At 43.8% G+C, this 17765-nt stretch overlaps 1 long non-coding RNA gene across 2 annotated transcripts in view; it reads right to left on the bottom strand.

Moving 5' to 3' along the window:
* Window positions 1-1685: 1685 nt before the first annotated feature.
* The window catches only part of LOC138853763 (uncharacterized), a 97291-nt gene continuing 81211 nt past the window's right edge, over window positions 1686-17765 (bottom strand). The window contains exons 3-4 of one of the 2 annotated variants that reach the window (XR_011392914.1): window positions 4006-4162; window positions 1686-3328 (exon numbers count right to left, since the gene is read on the bottom strand). This is a non-coding gene — a long non-coding RNA (uncharacterized lncRNA). The remainder of the gene's footprint in view (window positions 3329-4005; window positions 4163-17765) is intronic. The other variant, XR_011392915.1, reaches the window with a different exon arrangement.

Here is a 17765-nt window from a genome sequence, read left to right as displayed (position 1 = left end):
TACTTGCTGTGTTTCAGTAATACCTGCTGTGTTTCAGTAATACCTGCTGTGCTTCAGTAATACCTGCTGTGTTTCAGTAATACCTGCTGTGCTTCAGTAATACCTGCTGTGTTTCAGTAATACCTGCTGTGTTTCAGTAATACCTGCTGTGTTTCAGTAATACTTGCTGTGTTTCAGTAATACCTGCTGTGTTTCAGTAATACCTGCTGTGCTTCAGTAATACCTGCTGTGTTTCAGTAATACCTGCTGTGCTTCAGTAATACCTGCTGTGTTTCAGTAATACCTGCTGTGTTTCAGTAATACTTGCTGTGTTTCAGTAATACCTGCTGTGCTTCAGTAATACCTGCTGTGTTTCAGTAATACCTGCTGTGCTTCAGTAATACCTGCTGTGTTTCAGTAATACCTGCTGTGTTTCAGTAATACCTGCTGTGTTTCAGTAATACCTGCTGTGTTTCAGTAATACCTGCTGTGTTTCAGTAATACCTGCTGTGTTTCAGTAATACCTGCTGTGTTTCAGTAATACCTGCTGTGTTTCAGTAATACCTGCTGTGTTTCAGTAATACTTGCTGTGTTTCAGTAATACCTGCTGTGTTTCAGTAATACCTGCTGTGTTTCAGTAATACCTGCTGTGTTTCAGTAATACCTGCTGTGTTTCAGTAATACCTGCTGTGTTTCAGTAATACCTGCTGTGCTTCAGTAAGCTTAATGCTCGCTACATGTTAGTTATTTTTAGGTCTGATATTCGCTATATCTGATAGCAGCTTGAGTGATATCTTCGCGAGTTGCAAGCTTCAGGCTCGTTGAAGGTGGTAAGCTTCACCAAGCTTCGCCGCATGTGGTAAGCTTCACCAAGCTTCGCTGCATGTGGTAAGCTTCACGAAGGTACTCCACAACCGTTGACCAATTTTTAATCACAAGCCAACGGTGGTGGAGTTACCAACATGAGGTCTGACCATGACTGGACGACGCTTCTCCGGCACCAGGAAGACGCCTGGTAACCCCCGATCACAGAGCTGTAGTTGATCCAATTCCTCTCACGGTCGATGACATCTAACAAGGGACGAGCTCTTGGCACTGTGGCCCTCTCCGGGTGCCTGTTAAATGAACAGTGATTAGAAAATATTCTCAAAATTATACGTTTCTTGAAAATCGTCTGAATATATATATATATATATATATATATATATATATATATATATATATATATATATATATATATATATATATATATATATATATGTCGTGCCGAATAGGCAGAACTTGCGATCTTGGCTTAAATAGCAACGCTCATCTTGCCATATAGGTCAAGTGAAAATTTGTGTATGCAATAATTTCTCCAAAATCATTCTGAACCTAACGAAAAAAATATATTTCACTTGGTTTGTTTAGTATTAAATTATTGTAAACGAATCTAAAATATATTTAGTTGGGTTAGGCTAAAATAAATTGATCTTGTTATAATAAGGTTAGGTAAATTTTCTAAGATCCTTTTGGTGCAAAATTAAAAATTTTACATTAACATTAATGAAAAAATATATCTTTAAACGTATAAGAGAAAATTTCAGAAAGGACTTAATTTTAAATGAGTTCTTGCTAATTGACCAGTTTTACCTATTCGGCACGACATATATATATAAATATATATATATATATATATATATATATATATGTGTGTGTGTGTGTGTGTGTGAGCAGGGTAATATTTAGTGAAGGGATTCAGGGAAACCGGTTATTTTCATATAGTCGGACTTGAGTCCTGGAAATGGGAAGTACAATGCCTGCACTTTAAAGGAGGGGTTTGGGATATTGGCAGTTTGGAGGGGTATGTTGTGTATCTTTATGTGTATGCTTCTAAACTGTTGTATTCTCAGCACCTCTGCAAAAGCAGTGATAATGTGTGAGTGTGGTGAAAGTGTTGAATGATGATGAAAGTATTTTCTTTTTGGGGATTTTCTTTCTTTTTTGGGTCACCCTGCCTCGGTGGGAGACGACCGACTTGTTGAATATATATATATATATATATATATATATATATATATATATATATATATATATATATACAGTGTGTATGAGAGAGTTTTTTTTGCCTTGGGACCGTGAAAAAATATGCAAATATTCTTTACTTGTTATTTCTGTTGCCATACCTGTTTAACTAGTTATCAATCTAGTTATAAATTTATGTGATTATCAACTTTTGTAACTAGTTTTCACCCTATTTGTCCGTCTATGTAGCTATTTGTCCGTCTATGTAACTATTTGTCCGTCTATGTAACTATTTGTCCGTCTATGTAACTATTTGTCCGTCTATGTAACTATTTAAACATCTAACTACTTATATATCTAATTAATTACCTTTTTAGCTATATGCTCATACAATTATCTACCTGTTCACCTGCTTATGTAAATACCTAACTACTTGTCTCCCTACTTAGCTACCTAACTTCCTGCCTCCCATACTTACCGTTGTACTTACTAGTGCGGGAGCTGAGTGTCACACTGGCCAGCGCTTGACGTGTGAGATGTCACACTGGCCAGCGCTTGACGTGTGAAATGTCACACTGACCAGCGCTTGACGTGTGAAATGTCACACTGGCCAGCGCTTGACGTGTGAAATGTCACACTGACCAGCGCTTGACGTGTGAAATGTCACACTGACCAGCGCTTGACGTGTGAAATGTCACACTGACCAGCGCTTGACGTGTGAGATGTCACTCCTTCCCAGACAGAAATACCTCTGAAACCTCTTGATGCTGACGAAGGAATCTTGTCCAGGGAATTAGTTACCCTCTTCCAGCCTCTCCCCGGGTCAAACCTGACTGTCTCCCCACTTAACTTTTTAATAGCTCTGGGTTTAACAGCTGCTCCTGTGTACTCAATTTTGTAAGAGATTACGTGCTTAAGACTGTAATGAGGAATTTTCATTTTAAAAAGATTTTGATGATTTATTTTTTACTGTTTATGGCTTGGTTTTTTTTTCGTATTTGATGATTCTCATGATTTTCGTGATTTTGATTGGATTTGTGATTTTTGAGGATTTCTATGATGTTAATGGAAAGCATTATGAAGATGAAATTAGAAGAAAGGAAAACAAAAAGAAATTGAATGAAATGGTGATGTAAAAAAAGGCAAACCAAAATCAGTCGATACTTATTTTAACTAGTGTAATGATGATCATTAAGGGTGGTGTAAGGCGTGGAGGTGAGCGGCATCAAGGATGGTATAAGGCGTGGAGGTGAGCGGCATCAAGGATGGTATAAGGCGTGGAGGTCAGCGGCATCAAGGATGGTATAAGGCGTGGAGGTGAGCGGCATCAAGGGTGGTATATATCCTGTAGAGATAAGAGTACATTAGAATGTCTGAGAGGCCAGACTGACTTACAAGTATGGATACATAACTGTAACAAGCAGTCGTGTATCCATACTTGTAAGCAAATATGGATACATGAACGAATGGGAACTGGGTGAGCAAGAATTTACACACTAAGGTCTCAGACCCGTCACATTCTGACCTGGGGAAAGCTAGCAGCGGTCACCAAGGGCGACCGTAGAGTGCAAATGTTGACAAACTCACACACACCTTCTCCTGTGAGCACAGCAAAGCCAGAGTGTAGCGGGGGTCTTGTAAATTCTTGCCTCTTGTTCGTTCCCTAGCAAGCCATGAACAAATTACAAATATGAGATTCTTTTCGGTTTCATGGACAGTAACTGAGATGAAAGGAAAGCAACTTGGATTACCTTCATGATGTACTGATCACATTACTGAATAATATGGTGAAGGTAAACAGTAACTGTTTGGTAATGTATCAGGACTGGACTTCACATAGTAATCTGACATGTTATATCAAAAGAAAGGTCAAGAACAACTCGTTCTATCATTATAACTTAAAACACTAGATATACACGCACTGAAATGAATATACTCAGTTTACTATAATCCATTTTTAAAGGATATTCGCAAATATTTCACTGAAGCTGCTGTTGAGATGAAGATATTAAAATTATATACCTCTTCTGAATACGTGCAGTTTGCTCAGAGTTACCTTCTCCTCCCGATGACTGCACGAGCTGGGACGTGGAGCAACTCTCGTTGTATTGATGTGATGATGCCTCTGCCTCGTGAGTTGCTTCTTGGGATCAACGTCATAATGTTCCTCTTGCCTCTGCTGAGTGGAAATAGTGTTTTATTGTTGGTGTTTAAATTTTGCCTACATTCTTTGGTTGTTTATCTTCAGTTTACCTATAGTGCCAAATGGAATAGCTTCCGTTTTTTCTAGTGGCAGCCACAGTTTGTTATCCATTAAGCATTTACTGCTAGACTCTAGCTCTAGTGACAGCATTTTACCTAAATCCTTTAGGCATTTTTCCTCGTACTATCAGAGCACTGTCATCCGCATGCGATAGAGTAATGAGCACATCACTGACACAGCACGAGAGAAATGAGGGACCCTAGATATTCCCTTGTGGAACCCCCACATGTTATCAGCATGGCTTGTGATTCTGCATTACTAACCTTGACAATTTGTTTCGTATCGTTCAGGTGAGACTTAAACCGGTCTACAGAGTCTGTGAAGATAGTGTGTAGTTTTCTGCATAACATTTTATAATTTACTTTATGAAATATCATATATATATATCTAGGATCTCTATGCTTGTGAAATTCCCTTTTGACAACTGGATCGTTATATACTCCATCAGGATAATGAGGTAACCGTTGAAGGAGATCGCTGACAGTAACCGGTAATTCTGGAGGATGTTACTGTCATTAAAGGTGGTCTGGATCGAGCTTCGGGGACTCTCACTTACCCCAAAAAACATCTTTGAGGCTAGATACTTGATAATATACTTCTTTCTAAATTTAGGATTCTAGACATCAGGATGGTGAAGGATTCTTGGCCCAAAACATTGGTGCCACTTCATTCTTTCTCGGGTCATACCTGATTATCTCCCATTTTCCTGATGATGGGAAACCTGTGCCTGTTTAAAGCTTACCTACGAATACAGTAATAAGCCTTCTGTTTCCTTCCCTTCAGTTCTCGAGTCATCCACCAGCCCGGCCATCAGTTGCGCCAAGAAGACATAGAGATTTTTAGATAAGCTGGAGCAGGGCGAGAGAAAACTAGTCCTGAGTCGTTGTTAGAGAGACACTACACTGATACATAGACGAGATAACACTGTTAAATGTACCCACAAGACACGAAGAAAAAGGGGAAGGAGGAGAAGCAGAAGTAAAAAGGAGTAGAAGTGCAGGGTAAGAAATAGAGTAGGAGGAGGAGGAGGAGAGGAGGGGGTAAGCAGAAAGAGAAGCAGAAGAAAATACAGGAGGAGAATTACAAGAAAGAAAATTACAAAATGAGAGACTATTCGAATTAGTAACCCTAGAGGATTAAAAATCTACAATAAAACAAAAGAGCCAACTTAGTGGACCGCTTCCAAGGTGGTGGAGTAGACACCACCGCCTATGAGAGAACATCAGAATAGTTGCCTCTGACACATCAGCCTCCGTCATAGGACCAACAGTTACCACTATCACATCTCTTTGTTCTCCAATAGAAATAAATCGCACTATTTGACTTTAACGAGTTAGCCTAGTATAAATCTATCTAATGCACCATTACGTGTTCCTACAGACTGTGTTCTCAGTACTGTTGTACAGAATTATAATACTGTGAAATCATTTTGCTCAGGAAGAGGTGTGTGTATCTCTGTGTATACTGTAGGAACTGAAGTATAATTAACCGGTTATGTATAGGCGACAGCAGCTTCAATAGGGTTGAAACCCCGTTAACCATTTACTCACGCTATAGGAACAACACCATTGAACGTACGTGACAGATGAGTATTTGTTGACAAATACAATATCGAAAACGCTGGCCACAGTTGTTTTCCCAGTCTGCGTTTAACATTTGGTCAAGTGAGGTCTGGTGCCTGGTCTTCCAAAAGCGGCTGGTGAGAAACTGACCCAAGCTGACTCTCTTGAGCGTGTGGGAGAGTGTGGGGGAGTGTGGGTGGTGAGGGTGGGGGTATATTTGAATGTGGGTGGGGCTGGAGGCTTACGAGGGAGGATGGGGGTCCTGTGGATGCATGGGTGGGTGTGTGGGAGGTGGGCAGGCGGTGGTATGTTAACTGGTATGTCTTGCAACTTCCGAATGCTTGGGACTAAACCCAAGCCAAGATAGCCTTCTCTCTGTCTGTCTGTCTGTCTGTCTGTCTGTCTGTCTCTCTCTCTCTCTCTCTCTCTCTCTCTCTCTCCCAGATGTGAAATGGTATTATACAGATCTGATCGCGGAAAGAATTCCATACCACTGATCTCAGGAACTCCGCACATGTCTGAACATTTCAGTACCACACAGTACCTCCCGCCACACAGTACCTCCCGCCACACAGTACCTCCCGCCACACAGTACCTCCCGCCACACACACAGTCTCTCCCTCCACACACAATACCTCCACCTACAACTAGCAGAGGGTTAATTCACGCTTATCATATTAACATGTATACATGCTGCAGACAAGAAGACAAATATAGCAATGCGAGAACATCCAAAAAATAATATATAGTATCTGTAGTAAGTTGACTAGTGTCCAGGCAGTAGTAAGTTGACTAGTGTCCAGGCAGTAGTAGGTTGACCAGTGTCCTAGAAGTAGTGAGTTGACCAGTGTGCTGGCAGTAGTGGGTTGACCAGTGTCCTGGCAGTAGTAAGTTGACAAGTGTCCAGGCAGTAGTAAGTTGACTAGTGTCCAGGCAGTAGTAAGTTGACTAGTGTCCAGGCAGTAGTAAGTTGACTAGTGTCCAGGCAGTAGTAAGTTGACTAGTGTCCAGGCAGTAGTAAGTTGACTAGTGTCCAGGCAGTAGTAAGTTGACTAGTGTCCAGGCAGTAGTAGGTTGACCAGTGTCCAGGCAGTAGTAGGTTGACCAGTGTCCAGGCAGTAGTGGGTTGACCAGTGTCCTGGCAGCAGTTTATCTGGAGTTTGCCTGGAGAGAGTTTCGGGGGTCAACGCCCCTGCGGCCCGGTCTGTGACCAGGCCTCCTGGTGGATCAGAGCCTGATCAACCATGCTGTTACTGCTGGCTGCACGCAAACCAACGTACGAGCCACAGCCCGGCTGGTCGACCAGTGTCCTGGCAGTAGTGGGTTGACCAGTGTCCTGGCAGTAGTGGGTTGACCAGTGTCCTGGCAGTAGTGGGTTGACCAGTGTCCTGGCAGTAGTGGGTTGACCAGTGTCCTGGCAGTAGTGGGTTGACCAGTGTCTAGGCAGTAGTGGGTTCACCATTGTTCAGGAAGTAGTGAGTTGACCAGTGTCCAGGCAGTAGTGAGTTGACCAGTGTCCAGGCAGTAGTGAGTTGACCAGTGTCCAGGCAGTAGTGAGTTGACCAGTGTCCAGGCAGTAGTGAGTTGACCAGTGTCCAGGCAGTAGTGAGTTGACCAGTGTCCACGCAGTAGTGAGTTGACCAGTGTCCAGGCAGTAGTGAGTTGACCAGTGTCCAGGCAGTAATGAGTAGACCAGTGTCCAGGCAGTCGTGAGTCGACCAGTGTCCAGGCAGTAGTGGGTTGATCAGTGTCCAGGCAGTAGTGAGTGACCAGTTGACCAGTGTCCAGGCAGTAGTGAGTTGACCAGTTGACCAGTGTCCAGGTAGTAGTGAGTTGACCAGTTGACCAGTGTCCAGGCAGTAGTGAGTTGACCAGTTCACCAGTGTCTAGGCAGTAGTGAGTTCACCAGTGTCCAGGCAGTAGTGAGTTGACCAGTGTTCAGGAAGTAGTGAGTTGACCAGTTGACCAGTGCCCAGGCATCTGTGGGTTGATCAGTGTCCTGGCAGTAGTGAGTTGACCAGTTCACCAGTGTCTAGGCAGTAGTGATTTGACCAGTGTCCACGCAGTAGTGAGTTGACCAGTGTCCAGGAAGTAGTGAGTTGACCAGTGTCCAGGCAGTAGTGAGTTGACCAGTGTCCAGGCAGTAGTGAGTTGACCAGTGTCCAGGCAGTAGTTTGTTGATCAGTGTCCAGGCAGTAGCGAGTTGACCAGTGTCCAGGAAGTAGTGGGTTGATCAATCCCCAGGCAGTAGTAAGTTGGCCAGTTGACCAGTGTCCAGGCAGTAGTGAGTTGACCAGTGTCCAGGCAGTAGTGAGTTGACCAGTGTCCAGGCAGTAGTGGGTTGATCAGTGTTCAGGCAGTTGTGAGCTGACCAGTTGACAAGTGTCCAGGCAGTAGTGAGTTGACCAGTTGACAAGTGTCCAGACAGTAGTGAGTTGACCAGTGTGCAGGCAGTAGTTGGTTGATCAGTGTCCAGGCAGTAGTGAGTTGACGAGTGTCCAGGCAGTAGTGAGTTGACCAGTGTGCAGGCAGTAGTGGGTTGATGAGTGTCCTGGCAGTAGTGAGTTGACCAGTGTCCAGGCAGTAGTGAGTTGACCAGTGTCAAGGCAGTAGTGAGTTGACCAGTGTCCAATAAGTAGTGAGTTGACCAGTGTCCAGGAAGTAGTGAGTTGACCAGTTGACCAGTGTCCAGGTAGTAGTGAGTTGACCAGTGTCCAGGCAGTAGTGAGTTGATCAGTGTCCAGGCAGTAGTGGGTTGATCAGTGTCCAGGCAGTAGTGAGTTGACCAGTGTCCAGGCGGTAGAGAGTTGACCAGTTGACCAGTGTCTAGACAGTAGTGAGTTGACCAGTGTCCAGGCCGTAGTGAGTTGACCAGTGTCCAGGCAGTAGTGAGTTGACCAGTGTCCAGGCAGTAGTGAGCTGATCATTGTCCAGGCAGTAGTGAGTTGATCAGTGTCCAGGCAGTAGTGAGTTGATCAGTGTCCAGGCAGTAGTGTGTTGACCAGTGTCCTGGCAGTAGTGGGTTGACCAGTGTGCAGGCAGTAGTGGGTTGATCAGTGTCCAGGCAGTAGTGGGTTGATCAGTGCCCAGGCAGTAGTGGGGTTGACCAGTGTCCAGGCAGTAGTGTGTTGACCAGTGTCCTGGCAGTAGTGGGTTGACCAGTGTGCAGGCAGTAGTGGGTTGATCAGTGTCCAGGCAGTAGTTAGTTGATCAGTGTCCAGGCAGTAGTGAGTTGATCAGTGTCTAGGCAGTAGTGAGTTGATCAGTGCCCAGGCAGTAGTGAGTTGACCAGTGTCCAGGCAGTAGTTTGTTGATCAGTGTCCAGGCAGTAGTGAGTTGATCAGTGCCCAGGCAGTAGTGAGTTGATCAGTGTCCAGGGAGTAGTGAGTTGACCAGTTGACTAGTGTCCGAGAGATGTACTCCTTTCGGTGTATATATCCCGAGTTAATACATACCAGGACACAGTATACACAGAGGCAAAACATGTGACGAAAAGTTGTATCATTTGGTTTGAGGTACAATATAATTTAACGTGTTTTATATCGTTCACTTTCAACTTTATCGTCTTCCTTCTCGTTCACAACATTACCTTGTACAAATCAGTGAGGCTAGGAAACATACAGATTTATATTAAATCAAAGATAATAAGATACATGTACAACAGGTGTCATTTGCCATTGTCTGGCGACATGTCTTCGAAATATACAGGTTTGTTTCACTTGTAGGAGGCCCCGAGTTAATGTTTACTACAGACATACTGTACAGCCAAGACGGTTGCAACTACGTGAGTACCAACTCAGGGCCTTCTACGAGTGAAACATCCTGTAGTTACCCTGGTACCGCACATGTGTCTTATTCAGCAGGTGGTCGGTACTGTATACCATTAGGGTAGTGAAGAGAGAAGTGAAGTCACGAAGTTAGGAGGCAGACTGGGACACATGTCATATATACCTATCCATCTAGAAACAGGTAGATTGTGTGTGTAAGAGAGAGAAAAAGATAGAGAGTTGTATTTCTTGCAACTGAAACCATTATTAAGTAAACGGAAGTCTTAAGGAGGAACTAAGAGGCTTGAGACTTGATCGATATATTGTTTAAAAACATTTGTACCCATTTCTCGTGTTAAATATAATTTTTCGTAAGAGGAGTGTACGATTCTGGTGGCGAGGATGACGGTTTAGTGGTCAGGAAGAAACAGTGTCTCCTGATAAGAGTGTTAATGGGATAATGACCCGACACGGCTTCAGCATCCGCTGGCTTATCCCAGCTGTTTCACACTCCGCAATAATAATAATAATTATAATATATCATTAAGTTTATTTCAGCATGATAGTGCCCAGAGGTGGGCGAGGTTAGTCATGCATACAGAAAGTTCATAGTCATGCAGAACATTTCGGGCAAGACTCGTTTCATACTGAGGGACCAAAATTCTCGGAGAGCAAGCGGGTGATCACTGTTAGCTGATTTCCTTGTCGAATAAACTAATCTACAACAGCATCTTGTCGTTCCTTGGACCCCAAAAGGCCATGTTGACACACAGGGAGAACGCGGAGGTAATGTCTGGCGGAGGTAATGGCTTCTCCAGCTGCGCACTGGCTGGTTATCAGATGCGATTAACTAAGGGGAACACCCTATTGCATAAACACAAGCGGAGTTATGAAGAGGTGCAGAAACCTGCCTGAAGCTGCGGGTGTTTCCCTAAGAGAAGAGAATTATGTTGTCATGACGTTATAAGTAAATTTGACTCGTATATTATATATTTATAAAAATAATGTTTTTTTCCGTGGTCTCAGAACGCTTAATAAATTGGAAAAACTTAAGAAATAATAAAAGGTGTGTTGAATATAGTTAGAGGTTCGTGAGATATACCTGTCATCGTGCATGTTTAAGGGACAGAAATAAAACAGCGCCAATATTACCAATGTAAAGAACGTGTAACAGACTTGTGTTACTTGTACATCAGAACGGTAGTATCACACACTCATAGATTATGTATCACACTGTTATATCTGATGTGAAAATACACTTATATAATGTATATATATATATATATATATATATATATATATATATATATATATATATATATATATATATATATATATATATATATATATAATATATCTTACTGTAAGGTGAGGTGTTATTACTTACAAATTCGAGATTGCAAACTTTTTTCTTTGAGATTCTAATCTTTCTGGTGCTTCGTGTCTTCTTTTAATATCTTTTTCCTTCATTTTTCTTCGTGGTCACTTCCATCATTCATTGTTCTCTCTCTTTCCCTTCGGCGAAGTTTTTTTTTCTTATTTAATATTCGCCGAACTGAATGACCCATACGGGTTTAGTGTCTCTCGGAACATAATTCAGTTCGGCAGATCAGGGGAAAGGTGCCTTGGTGCTGGTGAAGGGCTCTTGATCCAGTGAAATGGAGGTACCCTCCCCCCCTCTCCCTCAGGTCAAACCTGATTATCTTCCATTATCACAGTCGCTGTAAGACCCATTTAAGTTTATCGTTTCATAATGAATATTGAATTAGTATAGGTTAAAATGGATACACCAACCTGACCATCACGACCCATCACCGACTCTTCTTCGTCCTCTTCTGCCTACCCCTCCTCGTCCTCCTCCTCCTATTCCTATTAACGTTATTTTTTCATTATACCGTCCTGTCTCACCGGTGCTTTGAGTTGCTTCAAGACTCTGGTTCCCAACTGGTTTTACTGCGCAGTTCACGCGTTCCAGTCGTGTCCTGGGAAACCGCGCAGCTAGGCAGTGATCCTCCCCTGCGCGCCGGACCAGCACACCTTACCACCGTAAAAACGTATCGCGACAAACGACTTAGTTCTGGTTTCCATAATATGAAACCAAGACAATAGTGCATAGTTCGCAATAAAGCTAGTAGAACTCTTGGCTTCATATCAAGAAATATAAATAACGTAAGTCCTAAGGTTATGCTTCAACTTTATATATCTTTGGTAAGGCCTCATTTAGATTATGTCGTCCGGTTATGGTCTGTATATGACAGCATGAACGTAAATGCTCTGGAAAATATACAGAGAAGAATGACGAAGTTGATTCCCTGTATCAAAAACCTTTCCTACGAATATAGGCTGAGGACACTAAATTTCCACTCTGAAAACGTAGAATTACGAGAGATCTGACTGAAGTGCACACACGGATTGAAGACTAAATCTGAGATAAATAACGTGCCGGAAATTTGTAACCAGGACAGGACTCCTAGCAATGAATTCAAGTTAGGCGTATTTTGATTTGGGAAGGATATAGGCAAATAAAAGGTTAGCAATAGAGTTGTGGCAATAGAGATGGCAGGCCAGCAGTGTGCTTGTCACAGATGGCAGGCCAGCAGTGTGCTTGTCACAGATGGCAGGCCAGCAGTGTGCTTGTCACAGATGGCAGGTCAGCAGTGTGCTTGTCACAGATGGCAGGTCAGCAGTGTGCTTGTCACAGATGGCAGGCCAGCAGTGTGCTTGTCACAGATGGCAGGCCAGCAATGTGCTTGTCACAGATGGCAGGCCAGCAGTGTGCTTGTCACAGATGGCAGGCCAGCAGTGTGCTTGTCACAGATGGCAGGCCAGCAGTGTGCTTGTCACAGATGGCAGGCCAGTAATGTGCTTGTCACAGATGGCAGGCCAGCAGTGTGCTTGTCACAGATGGCAGGCCAGCAGTGTGCTTGTCACAGATGGCAGGCCAGCAATGTGCTTGTCACAGATGGCAGGCCAGCAGTGTGCTTGTCACAGATGGCAGGCCAGCAGTGTGCTTGTCACAGATGGCAGGCCAGCAGTGTGCTTGTCACAGATGGCAGGCCAGCAGTGTGCTTGTCACAGATGGCAGGCCAGCAGTGTGCTTGGCACAGATGGCAGGCCAGCAGTGTGCTTGTCACAGATGGCAGGCCAGCAGTGTGCTTGTCACAGATGGCAGGCCAGCAGTGTGCTTGTCACAGATGGCAGGCCAGCAGTGTGCTTGTCACAGATGGCAGGCCAGCAGTGTGCTTGTCACAGATGGCAGGCCAGCAGTGTGCTTGTCACAGATGGCAGGCCAGCAGTGTGCTTGTCACAGATGGCAGGCCAGCAGTGTGCTTGTCACAGATGGCAGGCCAGCAGTGTGCTTGTCACAGATGGCAGGCCAGCAGTGTGCTTGTCACAGATGGCAGGCCAGCAATGTGCTTGTCACAGATGGCAGGCCAGCAGTGTGCTTGTCACAGATGGCAGGCCAGCAGTGTGCTTGTCACAGTTGGCAGGCCAGCAATGTGCTTGTCACAGATGGCAGGCCAGCAGTGTGCTTGTCACAGATGGCAGGCCAGCAGTGTGCTTGTTACAAATGGCAGGCCAGCAGTGTGCTTGTCACAGATGGCAGGCCAGCAGTGTGCTTGTCACAGATGGCAGGCCAGCAGTGTGCTTGTCACAGATGGCAGGCCAGCAGTGTGCTTGTCACAGATGGCAGGCCAGCAATGTGCTTGTCACAGATGGCAGGCCAGCAATGTGCTTGTCACAGATGGCAGGCCAGCAGTGTGCTTGTCACAGATGGCAGGCCAGCAGTGTGCTTGTCACAGTTGGCAGGCCAGCAATGTGCTTGTCACAGATGGCAGGCCAGCAGTGTGCTTGTCACAGATGGCAGGTCAGCAGTGTGCTTGTCACAGATGGCAGGTCAGCAGTGTGCTTGTCACAGATGGCAGGCCAGCAGTGTGCTTGTCACAGATGGCAGGCCAGCAGTGTGCTTGTCACAGATGGCAGGTCAGCAGTGTGCTTGTCACAGATGGCAGGCCAGCAGTGTGCTTGTCACAGATGGCAGGCCAGCAGTGTGCTTGTCACAGATGGCAGGCCAGAGGTATGCTCGTTACAGATGGCAGGCCAGCAGTGTGCTTGTCACAGATGGCAGGCCAGCAGTGTGCTTGTCACAGATGGCAGGCCAGCAGTATGCCACTGCCATAGATGGCAAGCCAGCAGTGTGCCACTGTCCTAGATGGCAGACCAGCAGTGTGCCACTGTCCTAGATGGCAAGTCAGCAGTGTGCCACTGTCCTAAATGGCAGGCCAGCAGTGCCCCACTACCCTAGACAGCAGGACAGCAGTGTGCCACTATCCTAGACGGCAGGCCAGCAGTGTGCTTGTCCTAAATGGCAGGCCAGCAGTGTGCTTGTCCTAGATGGAAGGCCCGCAGTGTGCTTGTCCTAGATGGCAGGCCAGCAGTGTGCCACTGTCCTAGATGGCAGGCCAGCAGTGTGTCACTATCCTAGATGGCAGGCTAGCAGTGTGGCACTATCCTAGATGGCAGGCCAGCAGTGTGCCACTGCCTTAGATGGACGGCAGGCCAACAATGCGCCTTACCTCACGGTCAACCAAAACACAACCAAGTCACCCAAGTTGTGAGACTCATCATTTAGAAGCTAGAAAACATTGAAGTCCAGAATGTTTATACTTCCTGAATTCAAGACTCTAAAAGAACAACTTCGTAAGAACGTTAAGACGAACGCGGTACGGAACGTCAGGTTAAGTTAGGTAAGGTTTGTCAGGGAGCTGAACAAGTGTTTCCTGACGCGGGTGTTAGTCATATGATGACCAGCAGTGTAAATCAATTAACGCAAATACGTTAATCTGTTAAGTTTATAACCTATCCGCTGCACGCGGGTCATTAAGGCCGAGGTTCAAGAATTCACACACCGTTGTGTTCGGATTCATCAGCTGTTTCACGCACGGTTGTCTTCGAATTTATTAGCTGTTTCATAGACCATGGTGGTCTGATTTATCAGCTATTCCACAGACCATGGTGTTTGGATTTATCAGCTGTTTTATACACACCGTTGTGTTCGGATTAATCAGCTGTTTCACAGACCATGATGCTTGGATTTATCTGTATTCCATCGCGACTATTGGAACGTTTTCGAAATCTTGTCTTTTTGGTCAGGCTGGATAACCAAGAAAAAAAATAAGAGGACTAAATTAACAGTTTCTCCTTATTCTTCTTCTTCACCTTCTTCTCCTCCTTCACCTTCTCCTCCATCTTCTCTTCCTCCTACACCACCACCACCACCACAGCCACGCCCAAAGGTGACGTGGCAAGAATGTGTGTTTGCTCATCTATATATGTATTTTTGCGGGGGCTGAGCTCTAGTTCTCGGGTCCCGCCTCTCGACTCACATTCCAATGAGGTGAAGACTTACTAAGATCATAGAATTTGTCGTATTTTTTTTTTACCTATTTGCAATTTCCTGTGTGTGTGTGTGTGTGTGTGTGTGTGTATGTGTGTGTGTGTGTGTGTGTTTGTGTGTGTGTGTGTATGTTTGTTTGCGGGGGGGATGAATCAAATTTTTTCACTATTTACGTACAGTGTCACTATCATCCTCTCCAGAGCAGCACCGACACCCGGTATCATCCTCACCATCATCCTCCCCAGCATCATCACCATCATCACCAGCATCCTCACCAGCATCATCACCATCATCATCATCCTCACCAGCATCCTCACCATCAACCTCTCCAGCATCAGTGCGCGAGTCACTTCCAATAACATTTAATGTCAAAGTCAAGGCCTCGACTCGCAGACCCGTTCCAGTGAAGGTTCACAATCTCCACACTGGACCCAAATGGGGTACTGTCAACAGTATGAAATTCCACCGAAGGCTGACAGATTTCTACACCTCGGCGCTGTCAGCAATGGCACGTATGAAAAGAGGCTTTTATTGGGACAACAGGGCGAAACGTTGTCCTGATTTGCAGGCAGACTTGCTCAGAAATGTTTTGTGACTAAGATTCAGGGGAAAACATTGATATGGTAACGAAAGGATCGAAATATCTAGTTTCAGTTTTCCAGTTTAGTGGGTTATTGATCTTCCTGCAGTGGGTAATGCCGCTGTGGGTAATGCCACTGTGGGTAATGCCACTGTGGGTAATGCCACTGTGGGTAATGACACTGGGTAATGACACTGTGGGTAATGCCACTGTGGGTAATGCCACTGTGGGTAATGACGCTGTGGGTAATGCCACTGTGGGTGATGAATCTTACAGGAATCTCAGTGTCTTCAACCTGTCCCGGAGATGACGGTACTGTGTTCTTAGAAGAACATTTGGGAAAGAAGAACTGGGAAGAACTCTGAAGAACTTTTTGGAAGAAATTCTGGAAAAAAATCTCTAAGTGACTGCTACCATTATTTCCAGAGATAGTAACGCTGAGTGGAAATAATAATCAAGAAATAATAGTAATAATCCATGGAAATAACAGTAACACTCTCTGAGAATAATAGTAATAATCCCTGGAAATAACAGTAACAATGGAAATAATTTTCTATTATTTCCAGAGATTGCTCATATTAATCCCAGAGGTTGTTTCTGTTATTTCCAGAGATTATTTCTAGATATTGTTACTATTATTTCTAAAGAAAATTCCTATTATTTTCAGATATAATTACTATAATTGCCAGAGATTGTTACTATAATTGCCAGAGATTGTTACTATAATTGCCAGAGATTGTTACTATAATTTCCAGAGATTGTTACTATAATTTCCAGAGATTGTTACTATAATTTCCAGAGATTGTTACTATAATTTCCAGAGATTGTTACTATAATTTCCAGAGATTGTTACTATAATTTCCAGAGATTGTTACTATAATTTCCAGAGGTTGTTACTATAATTGCCAGAGATTGTTACTATAATTGTCAGAGATTGTTACTATAATTGCCAGAGATTGTTACTATAATTGCCAGAGATTGTTACTATAATTGCCAGAGATTGTTACTATAATTGCCAGAGATTGTTACTATAATTGCCAGAGATTGTTACTATAATTGCCAGAGATTGTTACTATAATTGCCAGAGATTGTTACTATAATTTCCAGAGATTGTTACTATTATTTCTAGAGATTGTTACTATTATTTCTAGAGATTGTTATTATTATTATTGTTACTATTATTTAAATAAGAATCTTAAAGAGTTCCAGTAAAATAACATTTCTTTAATGAATGAACTAAGAATTACTTCCCCATGAAACCAACAATTACAACAGACGTAATTACCTTTCTTGGCCGCACTGATAATTATCTTTGTTGGCTTAACTGCACCTAAATTACCCAAATTACCCTAATGAAACCCATTTGACTGAATTAAGTATCGTCAGCGTCTTGAACCACAAGTATATACACTGAGAGGTGTATATATCTCACTATATATACACAGCTTGAGTTTCTAATATTATTATTATTATTATTATTATTATTATTATTATTATTATTATTATTATTGTTGTTGTTATTGTTGTTGTTATAAATTGGGGTCGGGAGAGGAAAGGGGGGGGGGAGGTCATCGGATAAATAAAAGAAGAAATTGGCAAACCGTTAGCTTAGGGTCCGTTAGTTATTAGTACTAGTAAAAGTTATCTTAGATTCTACGACTCACCAGAACTAACAAAAGCTGACGCCAACAATAACCCAATAACAATGTCACGTTTTTTAAGTCGGTTTTTCGAAGTGTTATCAGGAAATAAAGTACCGTATTTCGAAGCTTATTAAACGCATGTTTTATTCCACAAAATGTCTCCAGAAACCAGCCTGCGTCCTATAAACCGAAGTTACGTCCCAGTTACGTCCGATGCCGAGCCATTGAAACTAAAACGAGTCTTATAAGCCGCGTCTTATAAGCTGCAAAATACGGTAGAAGGTTTCTCACTGGGATCTTTCTGGACACAACCGAAGGACCGGAATTCGATCCTTGTGCGGGAGGAGATGTTTTTGGGTCGGTTTCCAGACACCTGTTGCCACTGGCCTGGTCAAAGACCGGGCCACGGGGGCGTTGACCCCCGGAACACTCTCCAGGTAGCACTTGATAGATGCCTAGGTACCAAATGTCGTAGGTCACATGTTTGTGGATGGTGGTATACCTTAGAGATGGTCACTGAGGATGAAGGTATACCTTAGAGATGGTCACTGAGCATGACGGTATACCTT

Source organism: Cherax quadricarinatus, chromosome 39 (genome assembly GCF_038502225.1).
Source record: "Cherax quadricarinatus isolate ZL_2023a chromosome 39, ASM3850222v1, whole genome shotgun sequence".
Taxonomy (NCBI): Eukaryota; Metazoa; Arthropoda; class Malacostraca; order Decapoda; family Parastacidae; genus Cherax; species Cherax quadricarinatus.
The sequence above is the reverse complement of the archived record's forward strand: the minus strand, read 5'-3'. Positions and strand labels throughout refer to the sequence as shown.